This window comes from Apium graveolens, chromosome 1 (assembly GCF_009905375.1).
Source record: "Apium graveolens cultivar Ventura chromosome 1, ASM990537v1, whole genome shotgun sequence".
Classification (NCBI taxonomy): Eukaryota; Viridiplantae; Streptophyta; class Magnoliopsida; order Apiales; family Apiaceae; genus Apium; species Apium graveolens.
In genome coordinates this window covers 87,729,725-87,748,899 of record NC_133647.1, presented here as the reverse complement: position 1 = coordinate 87,748,899, position 19,175 = coordinate 87,729,725, and positions in this window count along the sequence as shown.

The following is a 19,175-nucleotide window of genomic DNA, read 5'->3' as shown; positions in this document are numbered from 1 at the left end:
TAGATGGAATTAAGGATGTTGACACTGAGAATAAGACTACCCTTAAAACTCATGTTAAGTTTATCTCTTCAGAAGCTGATGAACCCAAATCCATCTATGAAAAGGGTTCAACATCAACATCCCGAGAAAAATCCATAAGTGATAAATCTCAAAGAAAGGAAAATAAGGAAACCATTAAGACTGTTAAGAAAGAAAATAACATAGGACTTTTGTCTAAAAGACAATTGAAAAAGAAATTATTTGAGGTTACTGACAAACCTCAAGTAAAAATTCCTAAAAGGAACAGGAATGGTAAACAAAGTATTTCTAAGGATTCTAATTATAATTTTGTTCCCAATTCTCCTAGAAAAAATTGTTTTAACTGTGGTAATACTAATCATCTTGATATTGATTGCAGGAGGAGTAAGAAAATGAAAACTGTTATTCCTGAGTCTGATGTTAGGGGTAGATCAGTATTTTATAAACCACAAAATCCTTGTTTTTATTGTGGTAGTAGTTGGCATTCGATTTATACTTGTAGTCCCTATCATAAGTTGTATCACAACTATTATGAACCTTTGCCTAAATTTAATAAAGTTGCTTGTGTGCTCAATTCTTCTAGTTCTACTAAATCTACTTCTGACAAGACAAATCCTGACAAAGGAAAAACTGTCGGAAGTATTCCTGACTCACAAAGGCTTAAGTTGTCCAAAAAGAGGGCCCAACAAGTGTGGGTCCTTAAAAATCCTTTCTAATTAATTATTCCTCTGACTACAGGGTAACAAGAAAAATACTCTTGTCTTGGATATTGGATGTTTATGACACATGACTGGAAATAAATCCCTGTTATCAGAATTTGAGAAGAAGGTTGGCCTAGATGTATCTTATGGAGATGGAAATGTAGGAAATACTCTGGGATATGGCAACTTGATAATTGGAAAGTTAGCAATAGATTATGTAGTTATGGTGGAAGGACTGAAGCACAATCTTCTCAGCATCAGTCAAATCACTGACAGAGGTTATCATGTGGTATTCTATGACTCACACTGTGAAGTTATTCATAACAAGTCAAAGAAAATTGTCTTGATAGGATACACACATGGAAACATATATGAAGCAAGGTTGCATGACAGTCTTGAGAAAGAAGCTACTTGCCTTATCTCAAAGGCATCAGTAGATGAGAGCTAGAACTAGCACAAGAAGCTCTCACATCTCAACTTCAATTTAATCAATGAACTTGCCAAGCAGGAGCTAGTAAGAGGATTACCAAATATGCTATACTCATCTGATGGTCTTTGTGATGCTTGCCAAAAGTCCAAAAAAAGAGAGTGTCTTTCTAAAGTAAAACAAAATTCTTTATTACTGAGCCATATCACATGTTACACTTGGATCTCTTTGGACCAGTGAACATAATGTCCATCAACAAGAAAAGGTACACACTTGTAATTGTTGATGATTTCACTAGATACACTTGGGTTTATTTTCTACACAGGAAGGATGACACTCCAAAAATTCTTCTGGATCACATAAGGCAAATTGAAAATGGATCAACCCACAAAGTGAAAATTCTGAGAAGTGATAATGGCACTGAGTTCAAGAACTCAAAAATGGTGGAAGTCTGCAAGTACAAAGGCATAGAACAATAATTATCAGCTCCTGGTACACCTCAACAAAATGGTGTTGTTGAAAGGGAGAACAGAACCTTGATTGAAGCTGGCAGGACTCTGCTGGAAGAAGCAAAACTACCCACTTACTTCTCGGTTGAAGCAGTTAACACTACATGTTATACTCAAAATATCACACTGATAAACAGACATGGTGTTGCTCCTTATCAGATGCTGAAAGAAAAGAAGCTCAGTCTCAAACATCTTCATGTATTTGGATATAAATGCTTTGTTTTGAGAACTCATACTGATTAGCTAGGAAAGTTTGAATCAAAAGCTGATGAAAGAATCTTTGTTGGATACTCACCATAAAGAGCATATAGAGTTTTCAATCTGAGAACAAATATTGTAGTTATCTCCATAAATGTATCTTTTGATGATAAGAAGATTCCTAGTTTTAAAGAAGATTCTCATGAAAGTCTAATCTTTGTAAATGAAAATGCATTGTTGGAATCTGGATCAAACTCTAATGAACTGTCAAATCCTGATACCCCTTCAGATTCTGAAGATGATCATTGTACTAATGAACCTGCACATGTTGAGGGGGAGCAACAGTAAGGTTCGACTGATGACTCTAACACTGAAGAAACAACTCAAGGCTCTTCTGATTCGGGCATTCAGAATCCAATGTTGATTCAATATCAGATGGACATGATTCAAGTCCCAAAACTTCATCAGGAGATAACAGCACAGATTCAGGAGGAGCTTCAAATGCATTTGATGAGGCATACAATTCAGGGGGAGCATCTAGCTCCAGAAGGACACTTCCTAGTGCCAGAAAATGGACTAAAGATCATACTCCTGATCTGATCATTGGAAATCCTGATGAAGGTGTAAAGACAAGGAGTGCAACTCAAAATGAATGTTTATATCACAATCTACTTTCAAAAGAAGAGCCAAAGAAAGTAGAAGATGCACTCAAGGATGCAGATTGGGTCATGACTATGCAGGAAGAGTTGAATGAGTTCGAAAGAAATGAAGTGTGAAAGCTGGTGCCTAGACCTAAAACAGGTCAATTGTAGGCATAGAGTGGGTCTTCAGAAACAAGACTGATTCTGATGGAACAATTCTCAGAAACAAGGCAAGATTGGTGGCTAAAGGATATTCTCAACAGGAAGGTATTGACTATGATGAAACATTTGCTCCTGTTGCTACGATGGAAGCAATCAGAATTTTCTTGGCATATGCTGCACACAAGAAATTCAAAGTCTTTCAGATGGATGTCAAGAGTGCATTTCTCAATGGAGAACTTGAAGAGGAAGTCTATGTTGAACAACCACCAGGTTTTGTGGATCCTAAACATCCTGATTATGTTTATAGACTTGAAAAATCACTCTATGGACTAAAGCAAGCACCTAGGGCATGGTATGAGACTCTTGCTCAATTTCTTCTGGAAAGTGGATTCAAAAGAGGTACAATAGATAAAACTTTATTTTATCTAAATCAAGGTAAATATATGCTTTTAGTTCAAATTTATGTGGATGATATCATTTTTGGATCAACTAATCAAAAACTGTGTGATAAGTTCTCAAAGTTGATGCAATCAAGATATCAAATGAGCATGATGGGAGAGATGAGTTACTTCTTGGGATTGCAAATTAAACAGATTGATAATGGTATCTACATTAATCAGTCAAAGTACATAAAGAATCTGCTGAAAAGGTTTAATATGCAAGATAGTACAACTGCAACTACTCAAATGGCAACTGCTACAAAGCTTGATCCTCATGAAGGTACAACAGTTGATGTCTCAAATTACAGAGGTATGATTAGTTCTCTTTTGTACCTAACGGCTAGTAGGCCAGACATTATGTTTGCCACCTATCTATGTGCAAGATTTTAGGCAAATCCAAGGGAGCCACATCTTATTGCAGTGAAGAGAATTTTCAGATACCTCAAGGGTACTGTATCACTTGGTCTCTGGTATGCAAGAGAAGCTGATTTTGCATTATGTGGTTATTCAGATGCTGATTTTGCTGGATGCAAGATAGACAGAAATAGTACATATGGGAGCTGTCAGTTTTTGGGAGGCAGATTAGTCTCATGGTTCAATAAGAAGCAGGAATCTATTTCTACTTGGACTGCTGAGGCTGAATATATTGCAGCTGAGAGTTGTTGTGCTCAATTATTATGGATGAGAAATCAGCTCATGGAATATGAATTATCATTTTCTAAAATTCCTATTTATTGTGATAGTCAAAGTGCTATTGCTATGACAGGAAACCCAGTGCAACACTCTATTACTAAACATATCAGCATCATATATCATTTTATAAGAGAGCATGTCATGGAAGGAATGATTGAGCTTCATTTTGTTCCTATTGATCAGCAGCTGGATGATATCTTCACGAAGCCATTACCTGAAGCAACATTTACAAAGCTTGTCAATGAACTTGGTGTGGTTAGTTGGGATAGATAAATGTTTTTAAATTTATATTTGATCAAATCCTGATACATATTGATCAAATCCTGATATGTCCTAAATACTGTTCAAGATATTAAGCTGGGAATTTTTTATGTAATTTATTATATGCATAATAAATTAAGTGAATTTATTTGATAAATGTGCATGTATGAATATATATCATTGTCATCATTGCAAATCAGTCTAGGGAGACGCGTCTTAATAAGACATCTTTTGGTTAAATTATTAAGTTAACTCTATACTTAATAATTGATCAGTCTCCTAGTCCTTTGATATTCCCTTTCTCTCTCGGTTATTTAAACCATCATTCTCATTGAGTCAAATCATTTCTTCCTATACAAAAACACTTTTTTCACTTTCATTTCTTATATTTCTTCTTCTCTATCACAAAATGGCTCTCTGCAACATGTTCTTGAACTATAAAAACTTCAATGTGGAGTTTAGCTGTGAAAACTGGAAACAGGAATGGCACATCTCTGCCATTCCCAATGAAGTGTGGAACTCGGTTCTACAGGAGATTCTGACAGATCTCATTTTCTTTGAGATGGATTATCGTCTCCATCTCGATCGTCTGGAGGAAGAAAGATGAGAAGTCCTTCGTCAGCAAGAACAGATCATCCTTCTTGCTGTGCTTTTCGTGAAGAGTAGGAGGAACTATTAAAAATCATCATGTTCATCTATTTAGACTAAGATTTTCTTATAATCACCTATGCATGTAATTAAAAATTTCATGAAATGTCCTCTCTTAAATTATTAATGAAATTTTGTTTATTTTGCTTACAAGATTTAGTCTATGTTCTTTAGCTGTGTATGCATGTGAGTGTTATTTATTGTACCCTGTTAATCTCTACATCACACTATTAACATATATATTTTGATGATTCTTGAGATTAAAATGTGATTTTTTGATAAGATTGAGTTGTTTTGACAAACACTGATGAATTTGAATCGACAAATCCTGATGATGTCAAATCCTGACAGATAAGAGGTACCAAATACTGATGACAGGTCAGCTTATTTTAATTTAAAATATTATGGAAAAATGATTTCTGAATTGTTTAATGCTGAAAAAGTTATTGTCTTCTTAATTATTGTTTAAAAGTGGATAAACTGTTGAACAAAGTCACACAGCGATTTACTACAAGAGCAGTGCGTTCTTTGTTGCTGATTCCGCACATTACTCCACTTTCCACTCCAATTCTTCAGTAATTATCCTCTATTAGAAGTCTAATTCACTAAGCTTCCTTCTCCGAGTGTGTTATATACAACTAAGCTTTGTAAACTTATATTTTCACAAGAACCTCTGTGACACATATTATCATACACACAGCCTCACTATTCACATCTAACGAATACCTATTCTCAACAACTACAAACATCATGTCATCTTCTGAGCTTTCACCCTTCTTCAGTCAAACCACTATAATTCATGGCAACACTTTTGGAACCAATAACTACTTGGCTCCACTTACACATCAGCAGTTTCCTCAATCTTTTCATGATATACAGGATTTCTTACTCCAATATCCAATTGGATATGCTCTCACAAATCCTACTAAGGTATCATATAGGTTTGTAATGCAGGTATGGGATACAGCTCTAGTTAATGCAACAAATACTGGTTTCTCTTTTGAATTTAAGGGACACGGGTATGAGGTTGATGCTGGTGTTCTTGTTCAAGCACTAAGATTGTCTGCCTGTGATGGTTCTCCTGACAATTATACAACTGAACAGCGGTTTGATATGCTCAGAACTCTGAACTACAAAGGTGACATCACAACAATTGGGAAATTGACAAGAACAAAGCTAAAATAGAATTTCTTCTTTGATTGTATCAGCAGATGTTTCTTGAATAAGACAACAAATTTTGATGCTCTTCCATCCACTTCTCTGAAAATTGGGTATTTTCTTATCTATTCCTGTAATTTTGACTATGGTAACACCATTCTTCAATTCATAATTTTTAGGAGAACAGATGCATCAGGTGTAATAGAGTATACTAAATTTCTTCAACTGATTTTTAATTTTCTATGCCCTAATGTTGAATTTGATAATGATGAATTACTTCCTATATTTCAAATTTCTGAGAAGGCCATCACTGATCACATCAAAAGAGATGAAAAGAATAAGTTTTCAGGACTTCCCTTCCTGCCTCAGGAGGTCAGGCAATTTCTATTGAGAAATAGACCTACTCCTTCACAAGTACCTGCAAATCCTGATGCTGGCACCTCTGTTAAATTTTGTGATGCTGTGGAACAAGACACTACCCATCATGTTTCTAACCCAAGCATTCCTTCTACCAAACAGAACTCCAATCCAGCTCCTAAATTAGCCTCCTCTGATGTCTCCTAAAAGACATCAGTTGTACTAAAGAAAAGGCTGGTTAAAAAATTTGTTCAATCTAAACAGAGAGCTCAATAGGCCTCTCTGAGTGCGAGTAAGAAGAAAGAAGAATGCTTTCCAGTTCGAAAAAAGGCTGATCATACAAGATGATTCTAACTCTGATGATCAGATGCCCATTGGGCCAAGAATGAAGACAAAGAAATCAATAGTAGCAATTCATGATGACTTTGTTGACACGACTGGAACTAAGGAGCCAACTACTAATGCTAGTGCTCCTATAAAAAAGGTTCTAGTAAATAAAGAAACTGCTGAGTCCAAGAACACTGCCAAGAGCATGCTAAAAAGAAAAGCTGAAGATGTAGTTAGGTACATCAGAAAGAAGAAAATGACTCAGTCCTCTGCTATGGATGTCAGTCCACAAGAACCTAAGTCTCAAAGGGACTTAGCAACTGAGGTACATCCAGTGCCACAAGAACCATCCTCTCAAAGAGAAGATGAAGACAAAGAGGCTGCACAAATTATCATTGATTTTGCTCAAGGTGATCTTCTTGCTGATTCTGAACAACTGCTGCAATAAAAGAAGGCTCATCAGGATGTATTGTCAAAGGTGGATGCATTTTTTAATGATCTTATATTCAAGGAGAGTACACAAGAACCTTCATCACTATTTGCTGAAGCAGCTCATATTCCTCCGGCCCCACAAGAACCATTAGTTCAAAGTACTGATGCTGGTCTAGTACATTCTCCTGATAAATCAAATCCTGATACTACAACAAATCCTGATGCTGACCAACTGTCAATTCAAGCAGCTCCTACTGATGATTCATTACTGCTAGCTAGTTTGTCAAAGCTTCCTGATGCATTATTTGTTCCTCCACTGTCATCACTGTCACTTAAGGACTCACCTTCAGGTATTGCTTATTTTCCTCTATTGTTCTCAATGTTTGTATGATTATAAATAGTCTCTTATTTGAGGTTACCTCTATATTTATGACAAGCATAATACTCCTCTCAGCCATCTCTTATTTCTTTGCAAAATGTGTGATTGTGCCTTTCTGTGAGAATGTGTGAAAATACTATGTGAGAAAATCAAATTTTGAGTGGCAGTCTCCTCTACTGGAAAAAGGAGAGGTAGATTTGAAAAAAGAATTTTATAAGTTTTTCTTTGCTTATAAATTTTCTTATGTGAGAAACATATTACTCTTTAAAGTAATATATTGTGTGAGAAGTGATTAGATCACTTGAAAAGAAAAGAGAGATGTAGGTGTTACATTGTTTTATATTTCGGGATCTCATTAGAAACATATAATTATTGCTAAGGATCCTCTTAAAAGCAAAGCAATTTTGCCGAGCTCTGCAAATTATTTGGAGGGTCTGTCTTGCTCTAATTCTGATGAAGACAGTGATCCTGATGATCCTGACACAGCTCAGCTGAAGACTGCTATTGATGCATCTAAGAAGTCCAATGTTGGTTCTTCTTCACATTTCAATGGAGATCACTCTTATTACAATGCTGATGTTGAGCATTTTCGAAAGACTGAATGGGATTTTGCATGGAGAGATGCACATACTTCTATCTCCTCAGCTGTTGGTATGCAACATGTTCACAGGGCATATGATGGACTTCAAAACCCTGATCTTAAATTGCATCTCAAGGCCTCTACCATCTTTGTGAAATGAATTCTCTCTGAACTTGCTGATATGAAGACATCTCATGCTAATTTATAGAACAAGATTGATGCATTTATGATTAATCCACTTACTTCATCTGAACTCATAAGTGTGAAGAAGGCTGTTAGAGCCATGGTTCAATCTCAACAAAACATGGATACTCGATTTTCTTCCTTGGAAGATAAATTGTCTTCAATGGCTGATAAACTGGATGCTATGTTTTCTCTTCTTTCAGCTACTGATGCCAAAAAGGGGGAGAAGATAGCTGTCACAAAATGTACACTTGACTATATTCAGTTGAAAGATAAAGATACTGATGATGATGGTAATAAGAATCCAGTTGCAAATGTTCAAATTGCTCATGTTGCTCAACATTCTAGAAGATCCGGTTATTCAGGACAAGGAAAGTCTACTGGTGCTCATGAAGTTAAGCACAAGACTAATGTTGATGCTCCTGAAACTGGTGATGTTATAATCTCTAACATAGCAGATGCTAAAGGATTATTCTTTCCTTATAGATACAAGGAAACAGGTGAAGAGATTGTTCTGTACTACAAGAATAAGAGGTTTGAGCAAAAGAATGCCAGAAGTGCTCTTGAGTTGATAACTGAAGAATTTCCTGATCTAAAAACTGAAGAAGCAGTTATGCAACAGAAAGAGTTAATGGCTCAAATTGAAGCTGAAGCAAACACCTCTAAAGGAAGAGGAAAAAGAGGTGGAAGAACTACAAGAGCCAGAGGAAGAAGAGGAAGAGGAAGAATTTCTAATTCAAGTCGAGGTTCTACAATTGATTATGCATTGATGAATGTTCTATTCAGAGAAGGTTTTGTTCATGTACAAAGAAATGATGTAAAAGAAGAAGCTGAGGATACTGAAGAAATGATTATCCCCAGAAAGAAGAAATCAACCACTGACATTGTTCAAGTTGATGTAACTAATGCAAATGTATCTCTTGAAGCAGACACAAATCCTGAGAAAAAGGCAGATCCTGATGATATGAATCTGAAAGCTAACTTTGATACTGATGAGAAGGTGATCAAAGTATTGGATGAATCAGTTCTTAATATAACAGTTATTTCTCATAATTCAGAGGATGATGAACAAGAAAGAACCGGCAGAAGGAGAGCTGATCAAGCATGTAGTGACTATGTGCAAAGAATTCTAAATTCAAGGAGAGAGTTATGGTAGAAATAAAAAAGGAAGATTCATGATTTATTTATGGGGTATGCTCCTCTCAGCAAGAAGGATAAAAGATGGAAAGATATTTATACATTCAGTTATCCTAAAGGATTCAAGCATATTGAATTTGTGTTAGCAGGACTTAGGGATTCTATTTCAGAACAGGAGGATATTGATAAGTCCATCAAGAAACCTTCTTGGGTGAAATATAATGAAAAGCTAAAGCTTATCAAAACTCGTACTAGATGAGGTATTGGTCATTCTGGAATGGAGACTCTGAGGTCTAATTTACTTGACACACATATCCTGACTGACAATATGTGTGAGAGAATTACTCCTTCACATCTTGAGAAAGTTGAAGCTGTGAAGATTGTATATAGAAAGATAAATGATAATGATGTCAGAGAGGAGATTATGTACTTTTTGAGAGATGGTAAAGTAAAAAGCTTTACATTGCAGCAACTCTTGATGAAGACTATGACAGAGTTGAAATATATTTACTATCTTCTTAGAGTTGAGGACAAAGTCACCAGAAACTGGTCTTCTATGATACTTGAGAGTATCAGAAGAAGAGTCATGAACAAAGAAGGTAAATACAATGGTGATTATGTTCCTATGTACAGAACTTATACCGGTCAAGAAATGAAGATGGAAAAGGAAGCTACAGTTCTGAAAGTTTTTCTCAATAATCCTTAGTTATCCTTCAATTCTGATCATGAAGATGTCAGATTAAGCTTTATGTTAATTGGTGGTCTTGAAATAACTAAGAGTTCGATTTCTAAATTAAGATCAGCCATTTATCAGCTTGGAGAAGATACTGAAGAGAAGAAAGAATTGAAGAAAAAGCTTGTCAAAGTCCTTCAAGACAAGGAGTGAGAAAGGTTAAACAAATTTCTGGAAATAACTGTCAGTTATCTTAGGATACTGAAGTAAGCCTTATTCCTTGTACATTTTATAAATTGGTTTTGGCATCATTGAGAATGGAATTTGTGCTTCATTACATTAAGCAAAAATTGGGGGAGATTGTTATGTGCTGATTCTCAATGATCAAGAGGAGCTCAGGATCTGACTGTTTTGGATGTTATCAGGATTTGATGTATCATCAGTATCTACAGAACATCAGTATCTGAAGACAGTGAAGATTAAGTATGTTCCTTATTTTGAGGGATGGATATCTGTTCGTTCTGAGTGACAGGACTTTGTATATTCAGTTAGAGATATGTATCATTTTCTGTTAGTAATTGATAATGCATATCCTAGACTGATTTGTAGCAGCTGTGTATTATATAAACACAGTTTAGGTCATCACATAGGGATTAACTCATGCATTGTACGACCTAGCAGCTCTCAAAAATATCAGTATTTCTTGAGAGAGTTTGTAACAGTTTCTATCAAAAATATAAAGAACTGTTATATTTTTATACTTGTTCGAAACATTTATACAATTGTATCCAACCCCCTTAAGCAATTGTATCTTTACAGGGAAACATTGGTTAAAAAGGAGTTTTCCCGAGACTTCGGGGTTGTAAAAACGTAAAAACGGTTGAAGTCGGACGATTCCCAATTACACAAAATAATTTTTAATTACTCAGAAAAATAATTTATTAAATCCATAAATCATTTATAAAATCATATAACAACATATAAATTAATAGAAAAATATCAAAATTATCTATACTTTATTTTGGACATATAAAAATTAAAATACTCAAATTTTATCATATATAAACTTCCAAACACAAATACCAATTAACAGATAATTCACCAAAATTCATATAATAATCACATAATATTCATTTATTGACAAAAATAATTAAACAATATATCTCGGATATTACATCCTTGTAACGCCCTCCAGACCCGGGGTATAAGTCTGGGGGTTACTGGCTAATCACCAAACCTGTATAATCTGATTAACAAATAATAAAGAAATGACACTAAACCCCTTTAACACTAACCAGAATCTTTTTAGGTTGAAGTATGAAAACAAGAACTGCTAACTACTTTTATTACAAACCGACATTCAAAATCTCCCAAACTATTTTCATTACAAACCATTGTCTAATTCATTTTTAAACTAAGTTCATCTTTTATTCAAACACACACACTATTTATCAACACTCCACCTGCTCGGGCAACTCAAAGCTTTCTTCCTGAATTGGGATCAACACCTTGGGTATGAGAGGATCCCGAGGCTTGACCCGCTTCTTTACCACTCGAGTCCTGATGGGTTTCATATTCCTTCTTAATTGAAAATAATAAGGTGAATAACAACAAAAGGGTGAGCCAAAAATTGCTCAACAAGTCCACAAAATATAAATAGTGTTAAAGCAATGTAATTGAATCCGTAACCCGGGTATATCTGCAAAGATATACCCTCACGAGAATAGAAAGAAGGCCATTACTGGCAAATATAAATGAACTAAACTGGACTCAAGTTCGCACCTATACCCTGCTGATCAGCCATGATACAGTGCAGATCTATATCTCACTATATAGATCCCGTCGGGCACCCAGGCACTGCGGCCCATCTCAAGGATCCGGTTATGTCCCGGTCCTTAGGATTAAGTAGACTTAATCCCAAAAGTAGTATTATCCAGTCCCTGGAATAGCAACCGGAATAATCGGTATGCTTTGATATATTCTAATCACCATAATATATCAATAATTGTGAGTAATAATTGGAATATGAATAATGAATTCAAATGAAGAGAATAATTCAAGAATCGAACTGAAATATGGACAAAAGAATTAAAGGAGTACAAGCGTAATAAGAATTTAAAATGAATATTACTATTCTGAAAGTAGAATAGGGGAGAAACTTGCCTTCTGCGCGACTCACTGCAATTAAATCACTTTCGTCTATCACCTACTCGACCTGCCTTGTTGGCTTAGCTTCTGTTAGCAAAATAAACTGGTTAAGTCATTTTGTACTTCAATTGCATCTTGAATCGACTTCATTTCGTTCCTATTATCTACCCATACGCTTATGACTGACTCATATATTACATATAAGCAAGTAAGACTCGATTAACCACATAATACACATAAGCACATAATCATTTTTATAGTTAAAAATAATTTTTGGAATCAAAATCGACTCGCTGATTGCTCCGCTGATCACCTTCTGCCTCATTTCCCAGTTTTCCGGAATTTTTCGGACTCGTCCCAGTACGCATTTTGATTGATAATTAGGCAATTAATAAAGTTAACTAATTTTTAGAAGAAATTAAGCTTTAATATTATTTTTAATGAAAAGAATTTATTTTTCTGAGTCAAAGGGCTTTCGTTTCACTCGAATCGGACTAACGGTTGAATTATTATCAATTAAACACTGCTAATTCAATTTATTATTCAACAAAAATAATTATTACAAATTTTTAAATCCTAAAATAATTATTTAAGAAAAATCAAAGTCAAAAATAATTTTTCTATAATTTTTGGAGTTAAAATGAATAAGTTATGATTTATTGAAAGTTATTTGATTAATTATCGGAATAATTAATCACTTTTACAGATTTAATAAATAAATAAATAATAAGTAATTATTTAATAATTTAAAATAATTAATCCCTAATTATTAGGATTAATCACAATTTATTGCAAATATTTATAATTTATTATAATTTATTTGATTAGATCGATTATTTACAAATAAATAATCGATACCATCAACTGACACGATAACTATCGAATAAATAAACTATTACCTGCATCAGAGTTCAACTCAACGATCCACTACTCGTATTTCTACGAGTTATCCGCATTTCTCGCATAATCATCAAAACATTACGGTTATTATTACAATTTATGAGACTTAAATTAACTATCTGTATTTAATTACCCGCTACGAGTAATTATTACGATATTTTACGAATAATTAATTATCGTCTGAATAATAATAATAATAATAATAATAATAATAATAATAATAATAATAATAATAATAATAATAATAATAATAATAATAATAATAATAATAATAATAATCGAACTTATCGTTCAATCATCCGTATAATTACGAGTTATTCTTTTTATCGAATCTTTAATCATAATATTCGATTAATTTCTTTAATCCTTATTTATTAAGTAATTACTTAATTACTAAATAATAAATAGATAAATGATTAAATAAATAATTAAATACTTAATTAAATCACTAAATTTGAATTTATAAATTAAGAAAATAATTTAGGAATTATTAATAATTTTTTTACAGAATTTAAAACTAATTTTTAATTGATTTTTAGAATTAATAAAACTAATTTTATTTTTTAGAAATATAATTAAATAATTAAAAATCCAGAAACATTTGTCAGAAACCAACCATCTGACAAAACAGATCAAAAACCGGGTTAACCAAACAGGTCAACCGAGTTGGATTCCGGGTCAGTGAAGAACACCACCGGAATCTGGGTTTAAACCCAGAATCCGGCCACTTCACCGGACTCCGGCGAGTCTGATTCGGGGTCAAAAACACATCGTCTGAAATCGTTTTTAATCCCAAATCACTGCAAATCAATCCCCCAACCTAATTCAGGCCAAAGTCAATCAGAAACATCCCTGGATATCATTCTCCGATCAAAACCGACTTCAACTCTGGCCAAAAACCTATCTTTTGATTCTGTAAACCAAACTCAACGTTCTATAGTGCAAATCAAAGCTAAGAACATATACAATCAAAGCCCTAACCTTTCAAGAACCAAAGATTCACAGAAAACATCGAGTTGTAATTTGAAAATTCAGTATAAACCCTAGAAATCGTGAATCACTATATAGACATTGTTTAATCCATTAAACACCATGAATCGACTGTAAATCATCTAACAAAGCTATATCAATCATCAAAACATCAAAAATACCCTGAAATCAAAAAGGCCTAATTCGAACATAAACCCTAGAAATCGAAAATCAAAAACTACGAATTAAAATGTGAAATTGATGCTAGAAATGGAAAGAACAGATCAAAACCTTTGATTTGGTTACTGGAATCACACGATTTGATGAAGAAATCAGCTGGAAATCACGGTTTGATTCTCGACCCGATTCAAGTTCTTCCCGACCCGAATTTTAGAGAAAATTTTGATTTTTAATGATTTATTAATTATAATTAATTAATAATCAGGCTATTTATAGTAGTAAAATTAATACTCCTAAATAAAATTAAGAGGCTAATTATACATCTAATAAAAATATTTGGCCCTAATTTTTATAATTTTTTGAGTATTAAAATTTAATTTATAAATAATTTATATATGCAATATATATGCCAAAATTTCCCAAAAATTGTGAATAATGCAAAAATACAAAGAAATGGTATAAATAAAAGTCCTATAATTTTATAAAAATAAAAATATGATTTTTATGGGGGTTTTAACACCCAATGGGGCCCGGAAAAGTCATTTTTCGTAAAACGAGAAAATTTATAAAATATCTAGATGTTCAGAATAAGGTAATGATAAAAGCCGTTTGATGAAAAATAAGGCCCATTATTTTATTTGAAATACGGGCTTTAAAATCATGGTTTGGGTCATAAAACGTTTGAAATGAAACTTATGAATGCGAAATAAAACATCTGGAAACTACCTTAAAAATACAGAAATGACACGGAATGCACGTAACACATAACAATCAGGGTTTAACCGATAACCACACATAAATGACATATTAATACACATAATTTGTTATAACTATGATATTATACAACATAAATTTCCCAGTTGTTACAATCCTCCCCTTTAAAAGGATTATGTCCTTAGAATCTCCTAAGTAAACAGATGAGGGTACTTTTCTCGCATGTCACTTTCTAACTCCCAGGTTGATTCTTCAACCCTTGGGTTTCTCCATAATACGAAAAATAATACAACTTTATTCCTTAACACTTTTTCTCTCTTTTCTAAAATCTCTATTGGATTCTCTACATACGACAAATCTGCCTGAAGTTCTATCGGCCCGTACTCGATTACATGCCTAGAATCTGGGTTGTACTTCTTAAGCATTGAGACGTGAAAGACATTATAAATGTGTTCCATATGCGGGGGTAACGTCAATTCGTAAGCTACCTTACTGACACACTTCAAAATTTCAAAAGGTCCAATGTATCTAGGACTCAGATTCCCTTTCTTTCCAAATCTAGACAATCCTTTCCACGGTGACACTTTTAACAATGCTAAATCTCCGTCTTTGAATTCCATATCCTTTCTGTATTGATCTGCATATTTCCTTTGACGATCCTGCGCTGCAATTAACCTTTTCTGAATAACTTCAACAACTTCTTTTGTCTGTTGTACCAACTCGGGTCCAAATATCTAGCATTCTCCTACCTCATCCCAATATACTGGTGATCGACATTTGCGTCCATAAAGAGCTTCGTAGGGAGGCATTCCGATACTGGCGTGATAACTGTTGTTGTAAGAAAATTCCACTAAGGGAAAATGTTTATCCCAACATCCTTTGAAATCAATGGCACAAACACGTAACATGTTTTCAGTTGTCTGAATCATTCTTTCACTTTGGCCGTCAGTCTGTGGATGGTAAGTTGTACTCATATTCAACTTGGTTCCCAAACATTTCTAAAAACTTTTCCAAAATCTTGAATTGAATCATGAATCTCGATCAAATACAATAGACACAGGGACTCCATGGCGAACTACTATCTCTTTCAAATACATGTGAACCAGCTTGTCCCGTGAAAATATTTCATTAATAGGAAGAAAATGAGCTAACTTAGTTAGTCTATCCACTACAACCCAAATGGCGTCGTGGTTCGCTTTCATCCTTGGCAAACCGACTATGAAATCCATAGCAATATGCTCCCACTTCCATTATGAAATCTCTAATGTTTGCAATAATTCACTTGGTTTCTGGTGCTCCACCTTAACTCTTTGGCACGTATAACATTTGCTAACCCATTCTGAAATTTCTCTTTTCATGTCTGGCCACCAATAATTCTCTTTTAAATCTTTATACATCTTGTTACTCCCTGGCTGGATGGAATACTTTGAATTGTGAGCTTTTTGTAGAATTTCATTCTTTAACTCTATCACTGGTGGAATCCAAATTCTGAAAGAAAATATGAGAATACCTTGATCATCTTTCTGAGTGCATAACTCTTCTCCTACCAAACGATTGATGTCCTTGTTAGGTCCCAATGTGTTTGTAGAAGAGGGGTTGAATACAAACAATACCAAATAATCGAATTAAATGCGGAATAAAAAATGTGAAACAAAATTCAAGTTAAATAAAAATATTATTAAACTTGAAAGGTGTTACAACAACTATATCGATTATAAGAAATTAATCTCAAATTAATTATCACAAATCTAGAATAAATTCGACATGAACTTTTTCTATTTTTGAAATAAAAAGATTCAAATGCTAAACGCAATTTGAGATTAAGTTCTAGGGATTTTGATCCGCTAGATTGTTACACAAGAACAAGATAAATGTTTCTAGTGGTTTGGATTTAACTTTACAAACTAGAAATTTAATCTTGAAGTAGCAGAGAAGATGAAATATTGTGTCTGCTTCTTTTTCTTTTGTTCTCGAGTTCTGTGTGTTCTGAATTGGATGATTAAGTTGAATGGCTGCTTCTACTTCTTTTAACAACCAACCGAATAGAATTAAACTGGCATGACAATCTCTTTGGCTCAGCAAGACTTTCGGTAGGACTATATTTTAGAACTAGCAAGACAATCAGAATGAACTAGCAAGACTTTCGGTGAGACTATTGATTGAACTAGCAAGACAATCAGAATGAACTGGCAAGACAATCCTCCTCCCAGTGTAACTTTCGGTATGACAATTGAAATGACTTGGCATGACAATCGGTATGACAATCCAGATTGTCATGCTAGTTCATTTTCAATTGTCTTGCTGATTTAAACTGATTTTAATCCAAAAACAATTCTGAAAAATCTTAATATTAATTCAGAATTAATTAATCAATTAATTCAATTAATAAATAAATTAATCTTTGCAGATATAATTTATTTTCTTAATTAAATTATATGACTTAATTAATTAATAGAGAATTAATACTAATCTTGAGCAACAACCATTCTTCTGAAAATCTTCTGAAAATCACTGAAAATTATGAATCAATTCCACCACTTCAACGTTGACACTCGATGTACTGTCTGGTTCATGAGTGACTAACTTCCGTGACGTTTCTTCATGTCTTAACTTTGATACTCTGATTTTCTTCAGATTAAATCCTTGTAATTAATGATACTCTGACGAGATCTCTGTCACTTGATTAAATCCACAATCTTGATTTATATCATCGAGGCATGATCAATTTCTTGAACTTCTTCCAGTGAATAAATTCCTCAAGTCTGTAGATGAACCTTGTTTCTAAATCCTTTGACAGATGTTACTCTGTGAGATCTCTTTGACGGTAGATCCACTATTTACTTATTACATTCTTATTTGAGTTGAGTTGAATCCTCGAATATACAAATAGGCCTATGACATATGACTTACAATCTCCCCCTATTTGTTTGTTAGACACTAACACACAAATACCTAGAGGATAACTCAACTAACAAATAAGAAAAAGATATAAAAAGAAATGCAAAGTAAATAGTAGAAAAGCTCTGGACTAGATTTAACATTTTCCAGATTCCAAGTAGATGTTCCTTTAGACTAAACATATCTTCAAGTAGTTCCATCTTCTTTTGTACAACCACATTTCATGTTGAGAAGCGCATATCTCTCTTGCTTCTCCCCCTATGAGAATTAACTGATTAAAGAAGATCACCTTCGTTTACCACCTCTCCCGTACAATAGGATCCGCAGATAAAAACCAATGGTACTCTCCTTTTGAAAACAGCTTCTTCCCTTACTAGAAAATCACCTTGTGTTTACCACCTCTCCCGTACAATAGGATCCGTAGTTACAAACAACAATGGTGTGGTGTAGTGTACATGTTTGATCTTTTTCTTCCTCCTTGCTGTTTCTCCCCCTTAGTTGAGGAATCCTCCAAACTATTTCTTAAGCTTTTATCTCCCCCTTAAAGAAGGAATGTATGCCGTCGTCTGAAGGAATTCTCATATTCCACTTGGTTGGAAAAGAAATAACAAGTAGTTTCTCTTTCTTCCTCACTGTGAGTGTGTGATTCTGTTTAGTGTACCTCACATGTATTTCACTCTTCTCTCCACTCGTGTTTACACTCATTCTCACAAGTGTATCACTCTTCTCTCATAGCTCCAACATTCAGCTGTACCTGCAAGGAAAATCACCTTAGCCATCCTTAAGGAGGTCCCAGGTGGTGCAATGGGAGTTCACAAATCCCCATCCTTGTTAAACTCGTCAGATAAATCTGAGTCATAATCTACAAGTTGCTAGTTTCCCTTTTAGGGTTCCAGATTTGAATTCTGGGAAGGTAAACAATGATCCAAAGAATTTAGCATAAAGATCAAGGTTCCCTTCTAATGTCTGTGAAGACATTTCCTTGTGACTCATCAGGTAATATCTGAATCATTGTCAACAAGTTGCCGATCTGCACCTATGTCAGATCCACTATCCGCAGATGCATCCAGGGGATTTAAGCCTGGGGAGGTAGACACTGACCACTGACATATGGCTTTTGGATCAGTATCCTCTCCTAACACCTGTAAAGGCAATTGGTCCATTAACGAACCTTAAACAATCGAATCTGACCTTAAAATGGTCGAAACTCTTGTTTCCGTCAACTCATCCTTTGTGTGTGTAACCTCTCCTTGTGCATCAAGAATTGTTTATGTTTGAAGTGGTGATACTACATCGGATGCCTTGGCCGACAGACAAAATTCAATAGACGCACCCTATTGAGAGAATGAATCTAGTAACTGTTTTTGTGCCTTTTCAGCCATTACATCTTTTTGAGAAGATGTATGGGGGCTAGCAGTTGTCTTGGTTTAAATACTACTCAT